We start from the raw sequence: 13,220 nt of genomic DNA on the forward strand, positions 1-13,220 counted from the left end.
GACACCACATTTTGCAAAAGTTGACTTTTGATTCCTCTGTGTTAGAGGAATTATATTGAGGAATTACACAATTCTGGTATAAATCAGAATGTATAAATCCATATGCCACAAACTGACATTTGTGTCTATGGGGTTATCATGACTCTGATGGCAGAGTCACACCATAAATCTCACTTTTCAGTGGGAGTGTTGCATTTATGCCCATGACATACAGCTTATTATATCTTTGCATTATAAGAGACTTAGAATTTCCATCCTTTTTTGAGTTAGTGGATGTTTGCTGTGCTATAATAAATCAAAGTAACTCATCCTTACTTTTAAACAAGAAATGGATTTTGTGGATCTCACTGATCTTCCTATTCACATCATGAAATGATATTCCAAAGAAAGGAAAATATCTGTATATATAGTTTTATTCTGGTTAAGCACTATCTGAATCCACAAGCCAAAGGATTCCCACATGGTAGTCATAGTTCCTTGTACCCTTACATCAGGGGACAAAACAGAGAGTCTTCTGGTACAGTGAGCAATTGCTACATTTCATTCTGTGTTAGTGGGATGCACAGTGTCAGAGACAGACACAGAGGGGTAGCAGGAAAATCTGGCCTGCCCTTGGAGCTGGAAAAGGCAGGCTGCGGGGGCAAAAACTGGAGCTCTTTTGATGATGGCAAAATATTTCATTCATGCAAGTACTATTCTTGATAGAAAAGAATATGGGATGCTCAGACATGCATTCTGCAGCTGTGTAGTTCTTCCATCCCTTAAGAAACCCGCTTCCCTGTAATCCATGGATTTTCTTCTTTCCATGCATTTAAAATTACTGAAGATTAGTTATTCTGTGGGAAGAGTGCTGGTAGAATGCATGAATACCCAGCTGTAAGAATCCCTGCAGTGGTCCAAGAATGTCTCCTCATCTGTTTAAAGTCACTGACCAAAAGAGAGTTGGAAAAAAAAAAATCTCAATTTGTTCTTTGTATTTTGTGTTTAGTATTCTGGTGTTATTGATTCTGCTCAGTATGCTTCAAATGAATGTTTTCTACACAGCACATAGCTTTTTGTCAGGTTCAATTACAGTGAGAAGTCTATAGTTAATATCTTTCATGGCTTGGTGGAAAGAATCATTGAATCACAGGATGTCCTGAGTTTGAAGGGACCCACAAGGATCCTTGAAGTTCAACTCCTGGCCCTGCACAAGAACACCCCAAGAGTCACACCACGTGCCTGAGAAAGTTGTCCAAGCACTTCTTGAGCTCTGTCAGTCTTGGTGCTCTGACCACTTCCTGGGGGATCCTGTTCCAGTGCCCAACCACCTCTGAGTGAAGAACCTTTTCCTACTGTCTGACCTAAACCTTGCCAGACACAGCTTAATGCCTTTCTATCTGATCCTGCCACCCCAGAGAAGAGATTAGTGCTTGTTGCTTTTCTTCCCCTCATGAGGAAATTGTAACTGCAATGAGATGTCCCCTCAGTCTCCTCTTCTCCAGGATGAAGTGGCTAAGTAACCTCAGACACTTCTGATATGGTTTTCCCTAAAGATCCTTCCCCATCACTGTAGCTTTTTTTGACAGACTGTGCTGGCTGTTCTGATGACTGTGTTGTCTTGAAGTTTTTTTTCAATAACTGCAAGAATAATCTTCTTTATAATAAATTTTCCCATAATTTTACCATTCAATAAAGGGCACTGCATAGCCAACAACTCCAAAAGCAAGGTGCTACAGTCAGTAAATTGCTATCCAAGCAAAGTTTGAAATAATCAAAATACTCTTCATTCAAGTATTTTGGGTATATGATCTATATGTGCAACTGAGCATATCCCATACAATGGAAGAACCACAGTTGTCCTTCTCAGCCAAACCTGTTGGATAAAAGTGCTGGGAATGCACAGCAGAAAGTCCCTGGCTGACACAGCTGATGGACACTCTGGTGGAACTTCAAGTCACAATGAAATGGCACAAGACCTGAACACTAAAGTGTTACACTGCCCCAAAAAGAGACATAGGAGACTCTTATCTGTTACAGTAAAGGAATTAATCTGATGTAATGCACAGACACATAAGGCAAAAGGGGTTTGAAATAGTTGCTTGCTAATAATCCTGTGTATAACACTCTTAACCTACCTTTTCCTTGAAAAATTGCTACTGACACTGTTTCCGAAGGGTTGGATTAGGAGTTTTTATAGACTTCAGAATAGAAATTCATTTCCTCTATCTACATAGAGGAAAAAAAGAATATTTTTTTTTCTCTTAAAATGTATTTTAATATTTAAATATTTAAAAGGCTTTTAAAAACTTGCATAAATCTACTATGTTTTAGGCATTTAAGTAATTTGTCTTGTAGCTATACTAATTCTGTTAACATTTTTTTAGACCCTTTCTCCTTAAAATAGACTGCCTGCTGAATTCTCTGAAAAATACTGTAATGAAGATGTTCACACAAAATCTATAGAGAAAAGTTCTTAATTTCCTGTTTAAGAATGTACTGTTTTAAAGTTAAACCCTTTACATTTTTTCCATATAATTGAAGAAAATTATGAAGACATTCATTTCATGTTTGTATAGCTAAGTGTGGCTAGCTTCCTTCTCAACTGCCTCCCCCAGCAGTAAGAGAGATAATAATTTTAACTGGAATAATGGACACACAGTCTTGTTTTGAGGGCTTTAACAGAACCTGCAAACTTTGTTGTAAGTACAATTTCATATTTTCCTTTTGACTTATGAAGGAAGAAATATAATAACACGTTTTCCTTCCAGTCTTACTGCCAGAAATTTCTATCTGAAGTAACCCCATGAAAGAGCCTGGAGTTACTTTAGGTTGTATAAGAAATAAGATCAGAAGCTATGCTGCTCTTTAGAAATGGTATGAACCAGAATTTTCCTGGATTTGAGGGAAAAAAGATTTCTAGGGCCTGTGTTCATACCTCTTGAAAAGCTTTCCAAAAGCAATTGATATACTTAAAGGCTGGACAATAAACCTTCCTACTAAGAATCACAGGACTTGATTGCCTGGAGTCAACAATAAGGCTTTTTTGAAGAAGTTCCATATAAAAAATCAACCTATAGATCCTGCTGACGCAAGTGTGGTGTAAGATGCTCAGAACCAACCTGTACACCCATTATTGTTTCTGTTACAGCTTCAGTATTTGGCTGTTCTTCCCTGCCATTGCTCAAGGTTCTGCATACTCCACGTGAGGTATGTGAGATTTTATTGATGGGATTTTATTCCCTTTTATTGGGAAGCAGCTGCAGGCCTGTCTGTGTGCACACACTCCTGGTTACTGGTTACACTGCAGGGTCTGGTACTGCACCACTGAAGAATCACATTGCTTCCTGTCAGTCCTCCTCCTGAGCCAGTTTTCCCCCTAGGGCACAAGAAAGCAGCATAACAACCCATGTGCTTCTCTTGCTTTTGTTGCTTACTCTACAGTTCCCACTATTTTACTTCAAATATTTCCTGTAAATCATTTCAGTTACTCCTTAAACCTATATCCCATTTTTTGCCTTAGCCAAGCTAATCTAATCTACCGACAAACTTCTCTAGTTTAGAAAATGCCAAATAATCCCTCCCAAGCATCTATTGCTCTCCCATCTCTTTCCAACTATTTCATATGCCTTCCCTCTGAGTGGAAGAGTACCAGGTTTTTTCACCAAGTACTTATAAATGTCCTGCTTTAGTGAACTGATATGAAAAGTATGTGTGATGAAATCTAGTAGTGCACAGAAAGATTTAAGAATTTGTTGCATTTCTTCTTCACTTTATTTCAGTGGACTGAAAACCAGTATCTTCTGAAGTCCATATACTGTTGTGTGGAATATATGAAGAACTGGAAAACTGAAAGAAATAAGAAGCAGTCACTGAATTTTTGTCTTCTTTCGCAACTGTGCAGAGCAGTGAGGGATGTCAGAGCCTTGAGCATATGCCCTCTCCAGGAGTTTCAGACCTAAATGATGGTGTGGGAGTCCCATTTTGTGAAAAGTGTTCTTCAAGAAAATTCTGCTGGTAAGGTCTCAGCAGGAGCTGTCCATCTTCTCTTAGGAACCTCTTTTAAGCTGTGGCTCTCCCCCCAGATCCTACTAGAGCTGCATTCCAACTCTTTTGCCACTCTGCCATTCTTAGCCATGTCTGTTGCTGATTTGGGCTGTACAGGTGAGCTGCAGATGTGCCATGGTGGCCTGACCTGGCACACACTGTGGACTTGCTCTGGCCCCAGCAGCCCCAGTCTCTGCTGGCTTTACTGAGAGCTGGTGGGTGGGAAGTGAGGCCAGTGCATCTGCTCTTAGTCCTGCTCCCATGTTCCACTTCCCCTACAAAGCAGGCTGCCCCTACGACTCCCTGAGAGTAGGAATAAGTTGATAAGTTAATTCCTGCCACAGATAAAAAAAAATCTCTGTATTCTGGGCATGTTTAAATGCACCATATCAAATGCAATACTTTCTTTAATAAAAACTAAAAACAATTGCACTGCATGAAATTTATTTTATGCAAAGTTCAAAAGCATAGAAACCAGTCAATAGACATTTCGAAAATTGTGATTAATACAATTTTAGCTATGAAACATTCAAAAACTTAAGAAGAAACTGCACACTATTTGGAGATTTTGTAATTTAAAACTCTTGATAGGCTCCTAAGAGATCCTACGACTTCCAATCTTTTATAAAAAGAGAATTATACACCAGTGGGGAGTCTAGAACAGGCTTAGGAAAGGCTGAGTATAAGTACAGAAATAATGGCATAAAATGAATTCAGTGAATACTATTTTACAAAATATGATTATTATTTTGACAAATTCATAAATAAGATGACCTGACTTAAAATTGACTATGGCTAGATAATAAATAGAACTATAGCATATCCCATGCAATAATTACGCATGCTAGATGTATAATTCAGATGTCCATAAGTGGCATTCAAAATGAAATGTGTCTTTGAAGTATGTGGGAAAATTTGTCTAGGATTTAAGAGATGCCTAAGACAATTTAGATTTAGGTGTCTTAGATTTAAGACTCCTAGACATGCCATCCTCTAAGGAGCAAATACTCTCTTGTGACAATGTTTGCAGGGGGCCCAGGATGAGGGAAGAGATGAGAAAGCTGACTCCATGTTCAGAAGGCTTGATTTATTATTTTATGATATATAATAAATTAAAAATATACTAAAAGAATAGAAGAAAGGATTTCAGCACAAGAATATCTAAGAATAGAAAAGGAATGAATAACAAAGGTTTGTCTCTGACCAAGACAGTCTGGACAGCTGTACTGGGGTTGGCCATTAATTAGAGACTACCAGATGAGACCAATCACAGATTCCCCCTGTTGCATTCCACAACAGCAGGTAAGAATTGTGTGCATTTTGTTCCTGAGGCCTCTCAGCTTCTCAGGAGGGAAAAAATCCTAAGGAAAGGATTTTTCATTTTTTATTTTCACAAAACATGTCGGTGACACTCTCTGGTGTTGCCTTTCCCATGTTAGGCTGTGGATTTGAAGATCTGTGATGTGCAGCACTCACATTAAGGTTCATGCCACTGACTGCCTCTGTGTTGTGACAGGCTGGCAATAGTTTTCACAGCCGTGTAACAGGCAACAGGGATAATTTTTTGATAACATTGTAATAATTACAGAACTCTTCAAGTGCAGAATGCAAAGACCAGCCCCTGGTTTGGGCACAAGACTTGTCTGATTTTTGACAGGCACATTGTCATGAGTCATGGGTGAGAGCACAACAAAGAAATAGAAAAAGGGGTGTGAACTAAGCCACTGCAGTGGCTCAGGCACAGAGAGTGACAGTGAATGACATCAGGCTGGTGTCCAGCCACTTGTGGGGCTCTGCAGAGCTCCATCTTGGCCTTGTGCTCTTCAACATATTCATAAATGACTTTGGAACAGGACTCAAAGGAATACTAATTTTGCCAATGACACTAAATTGGGAGGAGCTGTTGGCTCCTCAAGAGCAGAGAGGCCCTGCAGAGAGACCTTGACAATTTAGAGAGGTGGGCAATCAGCAACCGTGTGAAGTTTAGCAAGGGCAAGCCACATGAGCACAGACACATTCAGTGCTGCATTGAGGAACTTTAGTTCTAAGGGTCTATCTTTTAACTACTTCAAAAAATATTTTATTATCTGTATTTCTGTGGCTTTAATGATTGTAATATTTCTGAAGTATTTAGACTGTCATATCCTTGAAATTTCAGCCTCTAAATTTTTGCAGAACATAACTGTGCTTCTACTATGACCTTTGTAGATCTTCTCCTTCAGCTCTTAAATGCCTGAGGCTGTCTCTGGACAAATTCAAGCTTCTGAGGAAGTGCAGGTTTCCAGATCAATAACATCTTTCATTTTATTGAATCCAGGAAATGTAGCAAAGCTCTAGGGATGCCATTTGATCTGGATCACAACTAAATACCATATTGGTATAGCCAAATGAAGGGAATCTGTCAGGCTTTGTACTGTTCCACAACTAGCAATGTTTAATAGGACCTACTGTGAACTTCGTGTGTAGTCTATAAAACCCAAGCACAAATGTTTATTATGATATTTTCCTTGAGAAAAGCACTTGGATAGTTCAGTGAAGATTGAATTCCTGTATTAGAGAAGGAATTTCTAAATGAAGATCAGGAGATCTGATATTGGGCAGAAACTCAGTCAAAAAAACTTAATAAATTAAAAAAGATTAATTAAGGTAAAAATATTTATGTGAAGTGCCATACTTCTATGTCAGGTTACACCTGTTTTTGATTTGGAAAAAAATCTTTTCTGAGTACATGGAAGGAACACAGAGGTAGTGTTTCCTCAGCTGGACTATGGGTTTTGAAAATGGAATATGAAAAGAAACTTAATGAACACTAAAAAGTAAATGTTTCTGAAACTGGCCTCTTACCAATAATTGGTTATTTGGACAACAAAAAAAAAAAAACCTGAACAAAAAAGCAAGAAAATATTTGCAGAGATTGCAAACTAGCACAAGGAAATAGATGTTTTATGTGGTATAATTTGCTATTGAACCAAAAGTTTTCACTTTTATTGACTTTATTGTATTTATATATAATATGAGATCTGCCCTTTTTAAAGTCTTTTGTGCCATCCACTCTTCTGTATATCTTTATTTTGTATTATAGTGATGGGGGGAAGCTGGAGGGGAAGCTGTATGAGGAGCTGTTGAGATCACCTGGTCTGTTGAGTCTGGGGAAAGGGAGACTGAGGGGAGACCTCACTGCAGTCACATCTTCCTCCTGAGGGGAAGAGGAAGGGCAGACACTGATCTCTGCTCTGTGACCAGTGACAGGACCCCAGGGAATGGCCTGAAGCCATGTCGTGAAGGTTTAGGTTGGGTATCAGGAAAATGTTCTTTACCCAGAGGGTGGTTGGGCACTGGGACAGGCTTCCCAGGAAAGTGATCCTAGCACCAAACCTGACAGTTCAAGAAACACTGGGGCAATGCTCTCAGGAATATGGTGGGATCCTTGAGCATCATGAGCAGGGCTGGGACTTGAACTTCAACAATCCTTGTGGATCTCCTCCAACTCAGAATATTCTGTGATTGTGTGATTCCAGATGGTGTGATTATTAAATTCAATGGCTACTTGTCTTTCCTCCAATAAACCATTGGCATGCTGGACTCACTGCTGTAAAATCTAATGTGCATTGTCGTGATTTACCAGTCCAACAAAATTTTCTGTTTTGAAAGGGAGATTATTTTTGACCACAATATTGGGCTACTGTTCTATGTGGAACAGACTAGGCTCGAGGAGTCATATTTAAATTATCAGTAGACTCACCTCATTTCTTCAGAACAGGGAGATACCTTTTCATTGGCATATTAATAAAATTCAGTGCATGTAGCTGGCTATCAGAGAAGCAGCTGATTATCTCCACCATTGCTGGCAGATTGTTCAGCTTTACAGCATGAAAAGAAAAATCCTTCATCCTCAGGAGTAGATAGGAGGGCATTTGATAGAAACGGATCAGTTATACCTGAAATCATCCAAAACTGCACTTTTAAAAAAGAGAATCTCCAAGAACTGACAGTTCTCTAAATGAATTTTAGGCCTACAAAAGTATATATGTTTTGCTACCTCCATCACTAGCATTGAGAGAATACATTAGACTGATCTGCATTTATTCATTATTCATTCTCTACTTTAAGATCACCATGTACTCACCATACTTTAAATGAATAAGCTAACCAACAGAATGTTGAAACTGAATTTCAGCTTCATATAGAAATGAAATTCTGAAGGATTATAACATCAAAGAAATGTAATTAACTTGTTTAAACATATTTTCTCAATTTTGGAGCAGTATGCTAGCATTTATGTAACTTTTGTATCATAAACTTTGTAATGCTTGGGAATTAGAAGTCAGGATCTGGTTCCTGAAGCTTTAGATGAATTTTATGGAACAGCTATAAAGATATTTCATTCTTTAAAAGCCAAGACTGATGTCATGAACCTTGATCCAGTGACGGCTCCTCCCGTCTGCACTATTTTGAAGAAATCTGTATTTACAAATAGAGTTTTGCAAAGGTTTATAGCTTCACATATGAATTTACTGTGCAAATGCAGTCTGGATGGCCATGGTCTATATGAATGAGCAAGTCAATTGACAAGAGAACCAAATGTCTCAAGTACAGAGAGCTGGTGAAAATCCCTTTCAGCAGATGAGGTGTGACAGTTTACAACTGTTTGCTTACTACACTTGGGAACTTGAAAACAGATTAACAATTAGTTTTGAGTGTATATCTGTGTTATTCATCCATTCAAATAAATCATACACTTCTCCTGGGTCTTCAAATTTGTACTCTAGGATCCTGTTTCTGGCAGTGCCACATTTAAATGCAGTGAAGCCACTTGTTGGCTATATTACCAGAGCAGTTCTACATAGAAATCTGATGGTTCAGTTGTACATAGATTTATATATATTTTTATTAATACCCTCTGATAAGATTTATGAAACACAGCTTCCCCTAACTGAGAATTCAAGAAGCCAAACTTCTATTTTTCTTAGTAAATTTCTGCACTCTGCAAAGGAGCTGATTAGACTTTTGCCAGTTGCCCCTCTGAGATTATGTTGCCTGCATTTATTGCTGTAACAACTGATTACCATGGAAATGAATGTAATGTCAAGTATTAGTATCAATAGTATCTGTACAGGAAATAACCAATGATTTAAATACACTATTCTAAATATTAATAGTTCTTTTTGCATTGTAAAATATATGAAAAGCAAACACTAATTATCCTATTTACAAGCATAAGGCTATTCAAATATAGAAGATTAAGCTTTAGCTTGGCTTTCTCTTTCTTTTCATTAAATGCAAGACACTGGAAGAAAGGAAGTAAACAAGATGCAGCAACTAAAAGCAATAAGGAATGTATGGCATTCAACCGTTCTAAATATTCCCAGTTAATAACCCATGCAGGTACATTTATTCAGCATTCTACTGATGAATACCAAGAAGAAAAAAAAAATAATATCTGAAAAATTACTTTAGTTATGAGCATTATTTTTTCATTTTTGAGTTTTATTTCTCATCTATCATACAGAAAATAATATCAAGGTTATCATCCTGCTATTAGCATTGTTGCTCCTTGTTTGCACTGGGGCTGCTACTTAGGGACAGGCTTCCTTTGGTTTCCTTTGATTTGTAGCTGGAACACTGTAAGTGCAGCCAGTCTAAAACAGCTTCCTTTAGCAATGGCGTGGCATTTTCCAGCAACTCATTATAAAAGATTTAAGAATCCCTTCTTCCCCCCTTTCATTTCTTGGCTTATGTTCTGTGTTGTAGATGATTGTGGATGACTTATGTTTTCCAGATGCTAGATTAAAGTAGAAGAATTTATTTTATACGTTGAGAAAAATCTTTAAAAAAGAAAAAAAAATATGCAAAATTATATTTTTTTTCAGGATCTCTTCAGTAGCTAATCCTGTTCCACATACTCTGGATATAAGACTGATACTATAAACAAATATCGGAGTTAGAATATGGAGGGAGGTAAAGTCAAATTGAAAAAAAAATAATACCCATATTGTCTTTGCTATTTTTTAAGACTATTGTCATTGAATAATATGTGCAGTTCATCTTCATTGCCAGTTATCATCCTATGGATAAGTAATGCACATGCTGTGTTTTCAAATAAAAACTCATACTGGGTATTTTCAGTGTCTACTCTGAAGGGAGGCTTGTGTCAAGTGTCTGTGTCTGGACACAAGAGGAACCAGAAGCCTGTGTGCAGTCACAGGGTTATGCTGTGACAGGTGCCATGGGGACCCTGGTGGGTACAGGGTCTCTGAAAGGGATGAGAAGTAAAAATAGGAAGGAAAGTTGTGCTCTGTGGAAAGGCAGGACTTGACTGCACTGAGCTCCAGTGACAAACAGGAGACATGTGGGTCAAGATCTGACCAAGGCCAGAAGGAAGCAATTTCAGTGGTGTCAGCACTGGGATATGGGCAAGCTCTCTGCAGTGGGTTTGGGTTTCCACCAACAATTAGTGGAAGGGTCTTTGCGGGACATGACACTCTACCACCTCCCAAGAGAGCAGCAAGGCTTTGTGCAGCAATCTAAGAAGCTTCTGAATTGTGTTGGTGACATTTCCTAATAAAAAGGGGGTGAAGGGGCTGAACAGAAGTATAGAGTGACACTCTCTTTTCCTGGTGCTCAGAACCAAGGAGGAATGACAGATGTGGTCACAGAGGAGGCAGATTGCAGCAGCCAGGAGATGGTGGTGTTTAAGCCCCAGAGGAGAAGTGGGCAGTGAATAGCAGAATTAGGGCTCCAAGCTGTGGGATATTAGACTCTGTACTATTCTGGAGGCTGCTAGACAAAATACCTGCAGGGAAACTGACCAAGGGGAAAAGTACATAGGAAAGCTGTTTATTTTTTAAGAAAAACTAATTTGAAGGTTAGGAAAAAAAAATTAGCCTGTTGTGGAGGAACACTGGGAATTTTGCCAGAGGATTCTGAATTCAAGAGGAAAGTGGGAGCACATATTAGGTGGGAACAAGCACAAGCAAAGATCATAGGCAGACATTGTTCTGATACTTTGGGTTAAATCAGAAAGAACAGTCAGCATCCTCTGAGTTTCTGGAAAGATCATAAAACACATTTTTACAAAATTAATTTCCAATATATATGATAGGCAGAGAGACAGCCAGATTATACTTATCCATGGAAATTCCTTTTCATACAACATGGTGAGCTGCTGCTATGAAAAATATTGTATGGATGTGACTGTAGAAGTGGCTTTGATATGCTTCATACTGCTTATAATCAATGATATCTCCCTGTTCAAATGAAGACCATCTGACACAAGAAATAATTTAAAATATTTTTTAATAAATTATCATGAATTTTTAAAAAGAAAAAAAATCAAATTTCAAATTTCAGCTGAACTCTCTTTTTCCACTTCCATAAAAATCCCTTAATGTGAAGTTTAAAAAAGAAACTCCCAGAACTAGATGCTATTACAACCCACTTTGTTTTGTCCCTAAAAATATAGAATATTTTCATTACCCAAATATTTCTTAATAATGGCATATTCTTACAAGTTTTGAAAGTGACAATATTAATAAGCAAGGAAATAAATATCTAAAATCATAAATAATCTTTTTCCCAATCATATTTAACTTTTTTTCTTCTCCAGCAATGCCAGCAGCTTCTTAGCTCTGATTCTGAGGTATTTTCCTTCTTGCTATATCTGAGAAAATTAGATCAGTTTGAGCATGGAGTTCCATCATGAAGAGTCAGATAAAATACAAGCTTCCTTATCCTCTGTAGGACTAAAAGCTTTTCCTCCAGCTTTGATCATTTGGGTAGTGATATAAAAACGAGTAAGCTTTAACTGGAAAGACACAGAATGGACTCCCCAAGTGCCAGAGGGAGATTCAGAAAATTGAATTATTATCTGAACTGCCAAATATGGGATATTTTTCAGCATTTACTTTTGGAATAGGCTTTAAACCTGACAAATATGTTTATTGACAGATGCTTCAGCAAGGTACCACAGTTACTGTGCCTACAGACTTGAGTTATACTCATGATTATATTTATGATTTCTATTATTTACAGTGACTTTGAAGAACAATGAAGAATAAGCTGTTGTTGTGCTTGGCACAAGAAACTTCTGCAATATTAGTCCAGAAAGAATAAAAAGGAGAGCTTTATGGGCAGCTCTCAGAAACAGCTGGCTTTCAAGTAAATTCTGCAATATTAACCAGAAACTGAAGAACAGAAAATGTAAATCTGTGACAAAATGTTTCCTGAGGTCTGTGCTGTAGATTTTATAATGTGGAGTGGCTTATATGGAGAAAACATTTCATAATAAGCAAAGGCTGTTGTCACATAAGGAAGTTCTCAGCTATTTTGATTTTGTCCCCTTTCCTCTCCTTAAACAGCAGTGCTCTCCTAGTATAAATGTAAAGAACTGTAACCAATTAAGTGATTCAAACCCATTAATAGGCAATTGCAGGCAGCCCATTTCCACAGATCAGAAATCCCATTCCAAAAAATTTGTTGGTTTTTTTTTTTTTCTGTAGTTTTATATGCACTTTTGCTTTTGTGTACATGTTAAGTCTAAACCTGCACTGAGCACTTAAAATGACCTAAATGTTGTCAGGAATTCCACTAATTAATTGAGGTGTTTGTGAATCTGCTTCCATTGTGCTAGTGCATATCTACCAGAAATTAGGGAAAACCACTTTATTTCCTGGATTAGGTTTAATTTTCTTAATAGAAGAGTAAGAAAAGATTTAAAAGAAGAAAAAAAAAAAGTTGTAAACTTTCATAATCTGATGCTTTATTCTGTGCATGTTTTTTTTTTTTTTTGCATAGTGCCTTGCACTGTAATATTTTCATACATTTTCTGTTTTCACAATGTGTTTTTGTTCCTTTATTTGTTTTGCAGCTTTTTCCAGGCTGTATGCAGGTTTGTATGGGTTTCTAATGGTTGGCTGAAGATGCCTGGGCAAACAGACAATTCCTTTGGTTTCCCAGCTTTATTGGCAAATGAACAGCAAACAAAACACACCCAGAAATACTCTAAGATGGTGACAACAGGCAAAATTTGGCAGGTGGTACTCTAAATTCTCATGATCTCTTGGCCCATTTAATACATCCAACTTGCAATAAATCTGCAGATTGCTTTAAAATCTATGAAAGAACAGGTTCCCTGAAGATAAAGCAAAAGATTTTACTCTAGATTTAGATATTAGCATTTGCTTTAGACTTGTTCT

This window comes from Serinus canaria, chromosome 1 (genome assembly GCF_022539315.1).
Source record: "Serinus canaria isolate serCan28SL12 chromosome 1, serCan2020, whole genome shotgun sequence".
NCBI lineage: Eukaryota > Metazoa > Chordata > Aves > Passeriformes > Fringillidae > Serinus > Serinus canaria.